This window comes from Chiloscyllium plagiosum, chromosome 1, assembly GCF_004010195.1.
Source record: "Chiloscyllium plagiosum isolate BGI_BamShark_2017 chromosome 1, ASM401019v2, whole genome shotgun sequence".
NCBI classification, from domain to species: domain Eukaryota; kingdom Metazoa; phylum Chordata; class Chondrichthyes; order Orectolobiformes; family Hemiscylliidae; genus Chiloscyllium; species Chiloscyllium plagiosum.
In genome coordinates this window covers 69,364,395-69,379,797 of record NC_057710.1, presented here as the reverse complement: position 1 = coordinate 69,379,797, position 15,403 = coordinate 69,364,395, and the positions used below count along the sequence as shown (strand labels likewise).

At 40.9% G+C, this 15,403-nt stretch overlaps 1 protein-coding gene across 3 annotated transcripts in view; it reads right to left on the bottom strand.

Annotated features, from left to right (window-relative positions):
• LOC122549289 (interleukin-6 receptor subunit beta-like) overlaps positions 1 to 12,808 on the bottom strand; it is an 80,224-nt gene extending 67,416 nt beyond the window's left edge. For 2 of the 3 annotated variants that reach the window (XM_043688829.1, XM_043688856.1), the window contains exon 1: positions 12,195 to 12,808. The gene's annotated coding sequence lies outside the window, so the exon portion shown is untranslated. Of the gene's footprint in view, positions 1 to 12,125 lie in introns of all 3 variants that reach the window. The other variant, XM_043688838.1, reaches the window with a different exon arrangement.
• Positions 12,809 to 15,403: the final 2,595 nt, after the last annotated feature.

Here is a 15,403-nt window from a genome sequence, read left to right as displayed (position 1 = left end):
GACCAGATGGGCCAATGGGCTGAGAAGTGGCAGATGGAGTTTAATTCAGATAAATGCAAGGTACTGCATTTTGGGGAAGCAAATCTTAGCAGGACTTATACATTTAATGGTAAGGTCCTAAGGAGTGTTGCTGAACAAAGAGACCTTGGAGTGCAGGTTCATAGCTCCTTGAAAGTGGAGTCGCAGGTAGATAGGATAGTGAAGAAGGTGTTTGGTATGCTTTCCTTTATTGGTCAGAGTATTGAGTAGAGGAGTTGGGAGGTCATGGTGCGGCTGTACAGGACATTGGTTAGGCCACTGTTGGAATATTGCGTGCAAGTCTGGTCTCCTTCCTATCGGAGGTTTCCTGCCCCAACCATCCTCCCATGCAGTGCACTGCAGACTCCCAGCAACTTGTCAGTGAAAACATTTTTCCTCAAATCCCCTTTACCTGCCTTTTACCTTAATATTATACCCCTTATTACTGAGCTTCAACTTAGGGGAACTGCTGCTTTCTATCCACCCTGTCCATTCCCCTCATAATCTTGTACAATTCAATCAGGTACACCTCAGCTTTCTCTGCTCTAAAGCAAATAACTGGGGCAACTTCTCTTCATAACTAAATTGGTCCATCCCAGGCAACATCTTCTGCATCCCATTCAGTGCAATCACATTTTTCCTACAGTGTGGTGACTGGAACTGCACACAGTACTGCAGCTGTGGCCCGACCAAAGTTCTGTACAGCTCCAACTTAACCTCCAGGCTCTTACAATCTCTGCCATGTCTGATAAAGGCAAGTGACGAGTGTGCCTTCTTAACTACCTTATTAATCTATTCTGCCACCTTCAGGGATGTGGACAAACACCTCAAAATTCCAGTGCTTGTCGGAGTTTCCTAGTGCACTACCATTCATTGAGTACTCCCTTGTCTTGTTACTTTGTCCAAAGTGCACCACCTCAGGACAATGCTTTTCAGGTTAAATTCCATCTGACCAATCCATCTATATCCTCTTGTAACCTAAGATCTTCTTCTTCACTGTCAACCACTCGACCAATCTTCATGTCATCTGCAAACTTACTTATCATCCCTCTCACATTTCTACTATATCATTTTATTTATCATGAACAATAAGCAACCCAGCAATGATTTGTGTGGAATGCTACTGGACACTAAGCTCCAGTAAATAATCTCCGAAAGTACTAAAGATGCATGCATTACTTTAAAATGTGTCATCATCCTGTTGCATATATTAATGTAGCCCTAAAACTCAAACAGAAATTGGTGGTAAAGCTCAGCAGATCTGGTACCATCTGTGGAGAGAAATCAGAGTTAATGTTTGAGTGATCTTTCCCCAGAACTGATGGTAGCTAGGAAAAGGTTTTTTTTTAATGCAGAAGAACAGGGTGAGGGAGGGGGGTAAGGAGTAAATGACAGGTGGGGATAGGGCCCAAAGAGAGAAAGAAGAACAGTTGGACAAACAAAGGAGTGGATAACGATCAGCCCTAAAATTCAGTCTGGTCAATTCTATTTACATTGATCGAGTAAACTCAATGTTTATCAGTCAGTACACACCCCAACCCAGAATTTCAAATTAACCAATTCAGTCTCCTTTCAATAAGTAGGAGACAGAGGGTGGTGGTGGAGGGTTGCTTTCAGACTGGAGGCGTGTGACCAATGGTGTGCCACAAGGATCGATGCTGGGTCCGCTGCTTTTTCTCATTTATATAAATGATTTGGATGTGAACATAGGAGGTGTGGCCATATGTTCGCAGATGATACCAAAATTGGAGGTGTAATACACAGTGAAGAAGGTTACCTCAGAGTTCAGTGGGACATTGATCAGATGGGCCAATGGGCTGTACGTGGCAGATGGAACTTACTTTAATGTGAGATGCTGCATTTTGGAAAGGCAAATCAGGGCAGGACTTATACATTTAATTAGGCACTGCAGATTAGAATGGTGCTGGAAAAGCACAGCTGCTCAGACAGCATCCAAAGAGCAGGAAAATCGATGTTTCAGGTAAACATTTGGTATGCTTGCCTTTATTGGTCAGAGCATTGAGTTTAGGAGTTGCAAGGTCATGTTGTAGCTGTACAAGACATAGGATTCCAATTGTGGCCTAACCAAAGTACAATTCTGGGCTCTGCTATAGGAAGGATATTGTGAAAAGACTTACAAGGATGTTGCCAGGGTTGGAGGGTTTGAGATATATGGAGAGGCTGAACAGGCTGGGCTATTTTCCATGGAGCATTGGAGGCTGATGGGTAACTTTATAAAGGTTTATAAAATCATGAGAGGCATGAATAGGGTAAATAGACATGGTTTATGTGCAGGAGGGTTTAAGTTCAAAGCAGAACATGACAGAAGCAAATATGAAGGATAACTCAGGAGATATTAGAGATGTTGTGAATCATGATGGTAAGAAAGCTAACATAAAGGCACTTTATCTAATGCTCGTAGCATTTGTAACAAGGTTGATGAGTTAAAGGCACAAATCATCGTGAACAAATAAGATTGCAGAATGGTCATGACTGGGAATTAAATATCCAGGGAGACCAGACTATTCAGAAGGACAGACAGGAATGCAAGGGAGGTGGTGTAACTCTGATATTCAACTGTTAGAGGGTTATGGGCCAGGTGCTGGCAAATTGGGCTAGATTTATTTAGGATATCTGGTCAGAATGGATGAGTTGGACTGAACGGTCTGTTTCTGTGTTGTATATCTCTATGTCCACATTCACTTCGGGAAACAATTTTTGTATTCTTGCATCATGGTAGTAACCCTCTGGGATGTACTCGAGGGGCATACAGCAAGGGAGGGGAATGCAAGCTCATCCACATTGGCAACCTTAGTGTACATACTGTGCTCGACATAAAAACAGCTTTCATTATAATTAAAATAAGAGAAGGTTAATGAGAGATGAGTGAGATGAACATTGAATTTTGTTCAGAAATATGGATTCAAGCTATGATTACAGGCAATGATTGGTGAGCAATGAATGTAGATGAATTATAACAGTAACAAACTTTCTTCTGAATACTGTATAGTATATCTTAATGCAGTTACATGTTAGAATTCACTGTAGAAGAGTTATATTCAATTTAAGAAATTCATGAATTATTATGTTTAGTGAGATTTTGATAGAGCATGTGATAGATTTATTGTATTTTACATATGATACACAGTTATGTCATAATCCTACTTTTATATTATGTAAAACGTATCAGTGAAGAGTATTACAAATTTTAAAAATCACAAAGTGTTAAGTTTCAGCACCTCCTGATTATTCACCAGTATTGTAAGTATTAGAAGCAGCAAGTCATCTTTGAAAGGATTGAAAAATCCGATGATTTTTTTCACAATTTTTCGCAATATACTTCTTGGTTCCTTGAGAGATCACAAATCTGGCAATCTAATGCTTAAATTTATTCAACAAATGAAACTAAAGAACAAAATTGGTGTTTTCAGGAGTATTTTACTGTTGGGCGAGAGTTTCACAGCAGTTATTTGTGGGTACCTAATCCAAATGTTGTGAGCCAGGATATTGAGTGTTGGCATGACACAAGCCATCTCACACACTCACAGAGTCCAATACAGTCCACGCCACGTATTCAAACAAATGTCCCAGTTTGGGTCATTAGCAAGTCATCAAGAGTGGGAATCTGATTTTATTTTCCCTCTCCCATGGGACTAGTCTGGTCGGCATTGCTTCTCCAATGCTTCCTAGATTTCCCCACTGAACTTGGCACAGAAGCTGGAAATAAATCTGGATCTGTTGGCAATATAACCAAAATGAGCTCAGCCAACGATAACATTGGATTAAACAATTATATGAAGACACAAAGAGGCTAGTCTCTTTGAAGGATGTTAACCTGAAGTTTCTTAAACAAGTACAAGGCCCTTATTTCCAACTTTGTGCTGCTATGCTGCTTTTGCATTTTTTAAAATGCATTGGGTGTCCTTTTTCATAAGTTACCGGAAGCTCATATACAGTTGCAATGAGCAATTCTGAAGTGAAATAGTACAGTAAGCAACACTTAGTGCAGCCTCCACACATGCCGATCAGTGCATCAATACCTCTTCCAGCTTTGCCTCTCAGCTTTGGAAATTAGTGACATGCATAGATCTCAGTGGTTCACACAGAAGAGAAACAGATAACGGGGAATATAGATATCAGCCTTTAGTACATGGTGATTTTAGTGCAGAGATAAAGGAGTCTTACTTCAATCATATGGAAAACTGATGAAGCCACAACTTGACTATTGTACCCTTGGCTAAGGAAAGGGATCTTCATCATTAAGGGAGTGCAACGGAAGTTCACAAGACTTTTCCCTAGGATTTTGGGACTTTCATGTATAGAGTGATTGAGGGGACAGATTCTGTATTCTCTAAAATTTAGAAAATGAGAAGAAGCTAACAAAATTCTTAAAGGAATAGATAAAGTAAATGCAGAAAGGATGTTTAACAATACAAATCCAATAGGCCATCTCTATGTTAGAATGAATCTATTACTCTGTTCATTCTCCTGAAAGCAAGTCATCCCCTGAATGAATCTTGCAGTTTCAATGCCAATTCATTGATTTTGCAGCACTACAGAAAATCAACAAGAGCCTCAGGCAGACAGAGTTCTCTCCGAATTTGATTTGGCCAACTAGGAGGAGGCAATTAGCGAATTCAGCTTGAATGCTAATAGTTCTAATTTGTGGACCTTTTTTCTGATTGAACTTTTAGTAGAATTTTTTTAACAAACCTGTTCAGATATCCTCTGTTACAGCTCTAGAACAGTCAAACCATGAATCTGGACCTTCTGGCTCAGATGTATGGACAAGACCACTACACCACAAGACCCCTTCAACCTTTTAGGAAGCAGATTGAAATTAACCAAAGTAATTCAAATTTTAATTCTAAGCAAAGTCTGAGGCCCAGAATGCAGAATGTTGAATTATCTTATTCCATCAGTCCTTCATTAAATTAATTCAAATGTAAATAACTCATAAAGCATCTAAAATCATACCAGTTCAAGAGTGCATTTTGATCCAATTATCTGTTGTCAAGTACAATAAATTGTGTACATTTGTTTTCTGCCTGATTTCCGTTTCTGGCAGTAATTCCTTCCATTACTATGCTTTCTCCACAAGGCCACTCCCCTTACTTGTAAAACTGACTTGGACTGTAATAAAATGTAATTATAACATTACATTGATGTGCCAGCAGATGCTCATTAGTCACTAACAAAAGCTACATTTTATAATTTTGCACTTTGGCATAACAATTCTGTAAACTATTCAAAATGAAAAACAAATATTTCATTACATACTTCCAGGAGTTTTAAAACAAACAATAAATATTAAAGCCTTGAATTTCCATTATGCTCCTGCTGGTCATCACCACACATTAACTCCCAGAGCAAAGATGTAAACAGTCATTTACATAGTGTCTCCAAGCATTCCACATTCTTCCACAAAATTACAGTGAGAGAATAAAACATCCTTCAAAGGAATTCAGGATCAACATGTTTAATTGCCATTTTGAACACAGATTACTCTAAGATTGTGCCCTTGGGTCCTAGTCTCTCCTACCAGTGAAAACATTCTTTAATATTACTTCATGCACACCATGCCTTGGAGTTGGACTTAGTGCATACCAAGGACAGAATTTTCCCAAACCAAAAAAGAAAATGTCGGAGAAACTCACTAGGTCTGGCAGCATCTGTGGAGAGAAAGCAGAGTTTTGTGCCCAGTGATCCTTCTTCAGAACTTGAGATTCCTGTGATCCTGGGTGAATTCAAAACAAGAAGGATGGAACTTCAGTTGGGATGCACGCGGGGTGAGTCTGATCCAGAAGCAGTCACTGAGGAAAGTGATGTGGCTGTGAAAGTAGGCCTTGACAAATACCATGTCAAACATGAGGAGCAACAACAAAAGTCATGAGGGTGAACAAGAAAAAAGATTAAGAACCTAAGAAATAGGAGCAGGAGTAGGCCATCTGGATTATCGAACCTGCTCTACTGTTCAATGAGATCATGGCTGGTCTTTTGTCAACTTAGTTCCATTTAAAATTGGTATTTTGTCAGGATCCCAATAAGATCCTGTCATCTTGAAGGTGAAGGAACTAAAATCCCCAAGACTTTATGGCCTACATCATCAGGTTCAGAAAGATGTACTGCACAGTTAGTGGATGCACTGGTTATGATTTTCCAAAATTCCCAAGATTGCACAGCAGTCTCAGCAGTTTGTAAGTTAATTTGTGTAACAAGTCAGTTCAAGAAAGGAGGAAGAGAGAAAATAGGAAACTAAAGGTCATTTAGCATGACAATCATCAGAAATTTTTTTTATTATTAAAACCGTACTTAGAAAATCAGAGTGATCAGGCAAAGTCAACATCATTTTACAAAAGAGAAATCACATCCAACAATTTTATTCAAGATTTTGAGAATCTATCTAGTAGGGTAGATGAAAGAGAATCAGTAGGTACAGTATATTTGGATTTCCAAATGGCATTTGATAAGGTGTCTCATTCTGCAGTGACTAATTCACTTGTGGCTTCCCAAACACTGGCCAGTATCTACAAGGCATAAGTCAGGAGTGTGAATGGGTGCAACTCCAAAACTCAAGATGTTTGACACAATCCAGCATCATAGAATCACTGAATCTCTGCAGTGTGGAAGCAGGCCATTTGGCCCATTGAACACACCAACCCTCCAAAGAGCATCCCACCCCTGTAACTCTGCATTTCTCATGGCTAATTCACCTAGCTCACACACCCCTAGCACTATGGGCAATTTGGCATGGCCAATTTTTGGACAGCGGATAAAGCAGTCTGTTTAGTGTCCCTTCTACTACCTCAAATACTCATTCTCTTTACTGCATTGTGGGGGTTGTATGGATCCCACTCAAGGCACAATGGGGAAATGGTAATATTACTGATTTTAACTGAAAAGGCATGAAATGTGTAAATACTCAAAGAGACTTAGGTTTGCTTATATATAAGAAACACAGAAAACTAGCATATAGGTACACCAAACAATTGGGAAGTCAAATGACATGTTGGCTTCTATTGCAATGGGATTTACAAGACAAATAAGGTCTTGCCACAATTGCACAGAGCTTTAGTGAGACCACACGGGAAGCAGGTTTGATCCCTGTATACAAATAGGATATAATAACTTTGGAGATTGTACAGTGAAAGTTCAGAAGGTTAGTTCCTGGGATGACAAGAGTTGTCCTACGATCAGAAGCTGAGTAAAATCAACCAATAGTTTCTGGAGTTTAGAAGAACGAAAGGTGAAATACATAAGGTTCTAAAGAGGTTTGACAGGGAGACAGTGGGGGTTGTTTCCCCGACTGGGGAATCTGGAACATGGAGGTACCATCTCAGAATAAGGGGCCAATCATTTAAAACTGAGGAGGATTGTTGACATGCCTTTATTAATTATTCTTCAGGCTGAGATGGACAGATTGTTGGTCAGTCAGAAATCAAGGGATGGAGGCAGCAGGTGGAGACATAAAATTGAGGTTCTGATTGCTATTGAATAATGGAGTAGTCTACTCCTATTCCTGATGGTTATGTTCATATGTTTCACAGGCACTGCATGTCTACCTACAGCACATGGACTGCAGCAATTCAAGAAAGCAGCTCACCCCCACTATCTCAACTGCGATTAAAGGTTTGTAATAAATGTCAGTCCAGACAGCAACATGTGTTGTGAGGCCTTTAAAATTAAACTATGACCCCTAGCTCTCGATGCACTTACAAAAGAAAACATGCTTTCAACATCCATCTAGTCAAGACCCCTCAGGATCTTATATGTTTCAATTAAGTCACTTCTGGTACTTATAGAAGGATGCTAATGCATTGGAAGCAGTTCAGAGAAGGTTTACCAGGCTAATATTTGGAATATGTAGACTGCCTTGTGAGGAAAGGCTACACAGGACAGGCCTATATCTCTGGACATGACACGTTGTACAAAGGAAATATTTATTATTCCTTAAGAATTGAGAGAACAGAGGCTACAATATATCAAGAAATCAAGTTAAAGAAGGTGAGAATTTTGCTTTGCTGACCACGCATGAGCAACAATATCAGGGTCCACAGCAGCCAATGCAGTACTTGTAATGATTATCAAGCTAAGCAAGCTAGAGAGCCACTGATGACACATAAAATCATGCAGAAAGCCAAATTTTCATTTCACAAGGCTGTTGCACCATTGCAGGAATTGAACATTGGAGTGCCAGTCAGGGTACAAACCTTCAAAGTTCTCAATATGTCATCCCAAGTGATAGCTTTGGACCTGTATAAAACAGTTGTCACCACAGCTGTGTGTAGTAGAAGTGAATGAGCCACCATCAAATCTGCTTCCATTACGTTAGAAAGTAATTTTACAATTAGGAGTCACTAAAGAGATTCAATTGTGCTACTACACCACAGGCTAGTATCAAATAGGATTAATGCAAATGCTGTATTACTTTTATGATGTTTTATAACTTCTTCTGCACCATTGCCTACTAACCTAATTCTTTTGAATAAATACATCTGTCAATCTTATGTCAAATTCTTTCCAATAATTTTGGTGTACTCTTAGAAGTTGCTTGACTTTTACCTGTACTCTAGAATAGAATAGAATAGCCTTTATTGTCACATGCATTTGAATGAGCGCAGTGAAAAGTTTGAATATTGCCTCTTGGTGCTTATATACAGAGTATCTGGATACAGATACTTTCAGTGAACACTCTAGTGAATGCTTACAGCCTTAGATAATCATATTGAAAGTTGTTTTAGTTTTTTTAATGGAAAAAAATCATTTTGTACTGTGTTGATTTACTTTAATATTACACGAATTTCCTTTAATAAAACCTAAGAAGCTAAGTTAATCAAGATTTATTTTACAATGTTGGCACTTTCAAGAATACGATGGACTTTCATTTACCCAAGCAAATTGATGTACCTATGTCCAATTTAGACAGTTTAACTGAGATAATTTGGCTGGTAAATAACAGGTCAGTATCAAATCTTTTTATATTGGCTTAATTTTTGTTGAAGCAGAAAATTATTCAAGTGATTCATTACACTAAAAGTATTACAAAAGGGTATATATGTGTCAGTGTTTAATGGCAAATATTCAAAATGGGAATAAACTGCAAATAGAAATCTTCTACAAACTTTACAATTTTTGGGATATCTGTATAGTAATAACAGAAGTTTGTCAAACACAAGCATTTTGTTGGGGGAGTTTAAAGTAAGTACATGTTTGGGCTCTGAGTTTTGTAGTTTTAAACTTTTTTTTCCCCTCAAGCCTTTTCCAAAGCTCCTTTTGTCCATTTTTTAGTCTCTCTTTGTTTTCCAAATAAACCAAATTCATGGGTTGATTTCACTTAGTATGACAATAGTTATTTCTATCCTCCTCAAAAGGCAAGTTTTCTTTTCCTGTATTCTTCATAAGTTAAGTTACCTGAATATTATTCCTATGCAGGCAGATAGGACTTGTTTAGAATGGCATCATGGTTAGTGCAGACATGATGGGCTGAAGAGTCTGTTCTTGTACTGAACTATGTTCTATGTTTTCTACACTTTCACACGTAAAAACAAAAATACTTACACTTTTCTGCTGCACTTTTCCTCCTCAGAGGAAACTCACATAAACTGCAGGCTCTGTTTAAAATGCACACTCTTGCACTCTAATAACCAAGATTTTAGGTACAATATACGTATTACAAAAACAATCAATGTATTATTAGTTTCCGACATTGAGTTATTTCTCATTTGAAATGTTCGCTGTTTGCTGAGGCTGCATTGAACAAAAAGTTTTTTTTTCTGTATTACAGTCTAAATGAGGCTAAATCAAGTTACTCTGAAAATTGACCAGCATAACTGGTACTGACACATTACAAGTGAAAAAGATCTTTTGTGTTGGTATCCAATCCCAACTTTACATAACCTACTGAAGTACCCAGGTGCTGAAGCTGTTTGGTTCAAGGATTCCATCAGGATGATGATGGCATGGAGCAGGATGATAACTTCTATGTTCCACTATTTCTTATGCTAGAAGACCACATTTGGCTGAAAATGGGGCTGAAAGTCCACCCAATGCTTAAAATACATATACAGTTTAAATACAAGCAAGCGGGTTTTTTTTTATTTTGGTTTCAATATATGTTGAAATAACAAATTTGATTTCAAGAGATACACAATAAAATGTTTTTGTTGTGAGATATATCAGAATTGTTTTGGTCAAATTCTGTGTTCCATCTGTGTCCAATAACAAGATAAAGGTAGACCACAGAGATTCTATGTAATGTCAGAAGTGAAATATTACAGAAGATTTTTATTCAGTACGTGTCTAGTTCCGTTTACAGTGAAATTTAACACTGTTGGATGCTTAAGAGTGCATCTTAGTTTGCAAGGAGTGAGAGTCCATTTTGAAATAGCTTTAAATCAAGTTCAGGAAAATAACTTGTGGCTGGAATCCCCAAGACCATGTAACACGTAAACAGTCAGAAAATTAACAATTGCAGCATGTTGATGTACTAACATGGAAACAGCTACTTCAGTCCAACATATCCATGCTGACCAAGTTTCCAAAACTAAACTAGTTCCATTTGCCTGTGCCTGGCCCATATCCCTGTGAACCTTTCCTATTCATATACCTGTCCAAATGTCTTTTAAATATTGCAACTTCTGCTGGCAGTTCATTGCTCATACAAACCACCGTCTGTCTGAAAAAGTTCCCCTCAGGTCCCTTTTAAATCTTTCTCCTGTCACCTTAAAAATATGTCCCCTAGTTTTGAACTCCCCTGCCCTAGGAAAAAGACCTTAGCTATTCATCTTATATTTGTCCCTCATGATTTTATAAGCCTCAATAAGGTCATCCCTACGCTCCAGCGAAAAAAAGTTATAAGCCTCTCTTGAAAACTCAAACCCTCCAGTCCTGGCAACATCCTGGCAAATGTGTTCTGAACCTTCTCCAATTTAATAATATCCTTCCTATAGTGGGGTGACCAGAACTGTATACAGTACACACAAAGTAGTCTCACCAATGTACTGTACAACCTCAACATTATGTCCCAATTGCTACACTCAATGGTCTGAGCATTGAAGGCAACCATGCTACCTGCCTTCTTAACCACCTGTGGCACAAATTTCAAAGAACTATGTGTCTTGATGCCTAGGTCTCTCTGTTTGGCAACACTACCCAGGTCCCTACCATTAACTGTGTAAGTCCTGCCCTTGTTTGTTTTGCTAAACTGCAATACCTTGCATTTATCCAAATTAAACTCCATTTGCGACTCCTCAGCCCATTGACCCAATTAATCAAGATCCCTTCATAATCTCAGAGAACCTTCACTGTTGACCATACCACCAATTTTTGTGTCATCCACAAACTTACTAATCATGCCTTCTACATGCTCATCTAAATCATTTATGTGAATGACAATCAAGTGAACCCAGCGCTGTTCCCTGCAGAACACCATTTGTCCCAGGCCTCCAGTCCGAAAATCAACCCTGCACCACAACCCTGTTTCCAATCTCAAACCAATTTTGTATCCAATTGGCAACCTCTCCCTGATCCCTTATGATTGAACTTTACTAATTAGTCTACCATGCAGAACATTGTCAAAAGTTTTACTAAAGTCCCCCATACAAACAATGTCTGCTGCTCTGCTCTCGATCTTTTTGGTTACATCCTCAAAAAACTCAATCAAGTTTGTGAGACATGATTTCCCACGCACAAAGCCAAGCTGACTATCCCTAATCAGTCCTTGCTGCTCCAAGTACATGTCAATCCTATCTCTCAGAATCCTCTCCTACAACTTGCCCACTGCTGTCAGACTCAACAGTCTATAGCACTGAACTGTCTCTATTTCATTAGATGAGGGAAGGTGGGGAATTGGAAACTCATGATCTAATGCAAACATTATTGCCAGTCCGTTTGCTGCACTTCTAAATTTGCCACATGGATTACCCTAAATCTACATCACATGAGCAGTTGTACACAGCACAGCACTGTCCCGAAAAGTAAGACTAAAAATGCTGCAATTGACTAATGTAATCATTTTCATGCATTCTATTTTAATCAGCTGTAAACAGTTGAACATTGCTATTCTGTGACCAAAAAACTTGAGTTGACTTGCAAAGTTAGTACAGTACCTTCGTCATCTTCGAAGGGAATCAATTTGTTCACCTATACAAGTAGAAACACGAACAAGGAGTACTCACACGATAAAACAATTTTGAAAATGTGAGCAAACTATGAATGATGAGGATTCCAGCAATCCCGGAAACACAGTCGTAGTGCCACAGATAACAGTCGTAATTCTTGCGACAACACGAGAGAAATGAATCGATTCTACTCGTGTAGGGAAATTCCACTTTTGTGGAAAAGAAACTGGGCAATCTGAACGACCAATGCTTAGTTCTCAAGCCAGTGCATTTCTGTGTTGGCTCTTCCACATCTCGCTTCCTAATTTGCAGCAGATTTTCGACTCCGGAAACTCCTACAGCCCTTGACTGACAGACTTGGCTCTTCTTGAAGCTGTGCCTCAGAACTGTAGCGAGTTGAGGAAAATCATTTCTTGTTTTTCACTCATGGGACGTGGGCGTCGCTGGCTGGCCAGTATTTATTGCCCGTCCCTCGATTATGTGGATGGAAGAACTGGTAATGATGTTCAGTGCGAAGGACAGGAATGGGCACACCCTTTACGTGAGCAAAACCTAAATCTCTGGTGCAAAAGTTTTTAATTTTCATATTGCAAATTTGTCTACGAACGCTCAGACAATAATAAAGTAAATCACAAAAAATGGCCAGAAGCAACTGTTATTTTCCTGGACACATTACTCTCCCACCTTGCACATGTACATCCCTGAGACTATAAATGTCAATGCCTGAGATTTTCTTCTCTCTAACGCCAACATGTGCAGACCCTCTCACTAAGTTGTGTTCAGGCTTCGCTCTCCATTCCGCGGACAAAGGGGGTTCTACGTGGAATGTGAACTTTTTTTCCAAATGCCAGGGTTTGTTCCCTGTGATTATCTCGCGGTACTGCCCCAGCTCCTAAACTGTTTCCAGAACCCCATTGCCTGGCACTGAACTTTTGTCACCTTTGCTCCGCGTGAACGTTACGCTGTATTTCATGTGATCGAACCACCACCCACCCACCCCCGAGTTGTGTTCGCAGGAGTTTTCCTCACTTTGATAGTTCTGCTTCCTTACTTTGCCCGAACAGCTTCCTGCTTGGACATCCCACCCGTCTATAGGTCACAACACACTATTCTCGGATTTCTTGGAAAACGAATTTTCGTTTCTCTTTTCTCTATTCGTCAAAGTTGTCTTGCTTTCGCTTTTCACGTGTCTCAATCCTGTCTTTCTCGTCCTCCCATGTGAAATCACCTTGACAAACCCCATCAACGGTATCAAAAACAACGCCTGAAAGATCCCGGCTTGACTACAGTAATCTTTATGCTCTATAGACATCAATTCATCCGAAATAGTGTTGCCCCGAGCTGATCACGGAGCGTATGCTTCTAGGATAAAACTCATCATTTAGTTCAAAAGCCTCACAAGCCTTTCTCACTGTAAAAAAATAACTATCCACGAACTCAGTGTTGCTCTATAACCTTGTCTACCTACAGCCTCATCATTGGTGAGTTTCTGCCAGTGATCTACTCGCATAAGCTCCTTTAAAAGTCTCCCTCTGTTGACTTGAGACTTCAGTCACATCCTAATGTCGTTTTTACTGTCAATATGTTGTTGATCGTGCATAGAATCATATAGTAGAGAATCAGGATTAGTGGTGCTGGAAGAGCACAGCAGTTCAGGCAGCAGCCGAGGAGCAGTAAAATCGACGTTTCAGGCAAAAACCCTTCAGCAAGAATAAAGGCAGACAGCCTGAAGCATGGAGAGATAAGCTAGAGGAGGGTGGGGAGGGAGAAAGTAGCATAGAGTACAATATAGTGGGGGATGCTGAGCTGGAGGTTTGGAACTAGGGTGAGGTGGGGGAAGGGGAAATTAGGAAACTATTGAAGTCCACATTGATGCCCTGGGGTTGAAGTGTTCCAAGACGGAAGATGAGGTGTTCTTCCGCCAGGCGTCTGGTGGTGAGGGAGCACCGGTGTAGGAGGCCCAGGACCTCCATATCCTCGGCAGAGTGGGAGGGGGAGTTGAAATGTTGGCCCACAGGGCCGTGTGGTTGATTGGTGCGGGTGTCCCGGAGATATTCCCTAAAGCGCTCTGCTAGGAGGCGCCCAGTCTCCCCAATGTAGAGGAGACTGCATTGGGAGCAACGGATACAATAAATGATATTAGTGGATGTGCAGGTAAAACTTTGATGGATGTGGAAGGCTCCTTTAGGGCCTTGGATGGAGGAGGTATGGGGGCTGGTTTTGCAGTTCCTGCAGTGGAGGATGGGTTGTAGGGGGGTGTGGACCTGACCAGGTAGTCACGGAGGGAACAGTCTTTGCGGAAGGCGGAAAGGGGTGGGGAGTGAAATATATCCCTGGTGGTGGGGTCTTTTTGGAGGTGGCGGAAGTGTCGACAGATGATTTGGTTTATGCGAAGGTTAGTAGGGTGGAAGGTGAGCCACCTCGTGCTCCTGCGAGGTGGTTGGGCAATTCATCAACTTCACCAACACATTCCACCCTGACCTTAAATTTACCTGGACCATCTCTGACCCTCCCTCCCCTTCCTGGACCTCTCCATCTCCATTAATGATGACCGACTTGACACCGACATTTTTTACAAACCCACCGACTCCCACAGCTACCCAGATTACACCTCTCCTCACCTTACCTCTTGCAGAAATGCCACCCGTATTCCCAATTCCTCTGCCTCCGCCATATCTGCTCCAAGGAGGACCAGTTCCACCACAGCACACACCAGATGGCCTCCTTCTTTAGAGACCGCAATTTCCCTTCCCATGTGGTTAAAGATGCCCTCCAACGCATCTCGTCCACATCCCGCACCTCCGCTCTCAGACTCCACCCCTCCAACCGTAACAAGGACAGAACGCCCCTGGTGCTCACCTTCCACCCTACCAACCTTCGCATAAACCAAATCATCCGCCGACATTTCCGCCACCACCAAACAGACCCCACCACCAGGGATATATCTCCCTCCCCACCCCTCTCCGCCTTCCGCAAAGACCGTTCCCTCCGTGACTACCTGGACAGGTCCATGCCCCCCTACGACCCACCCTCCCATCCTGGCACTTTCCACTGCCACCGCAGGAACTGTAAAACCTGCGCCCACACCTCCTCCCTCACCTCCATCCAAGGACCTAAAGGAGCCTTCCACATCCATCAAACTTTTACCTGCACATCCACTAATATCATCTACTGTATCCGTTGCTCCCGATGCGGTCTCCTCTACATTGGGGAGACTGGGCGCCTCCTAGCAGAGCGCTTTAGGGAACATCCCAGAGACACCCGCA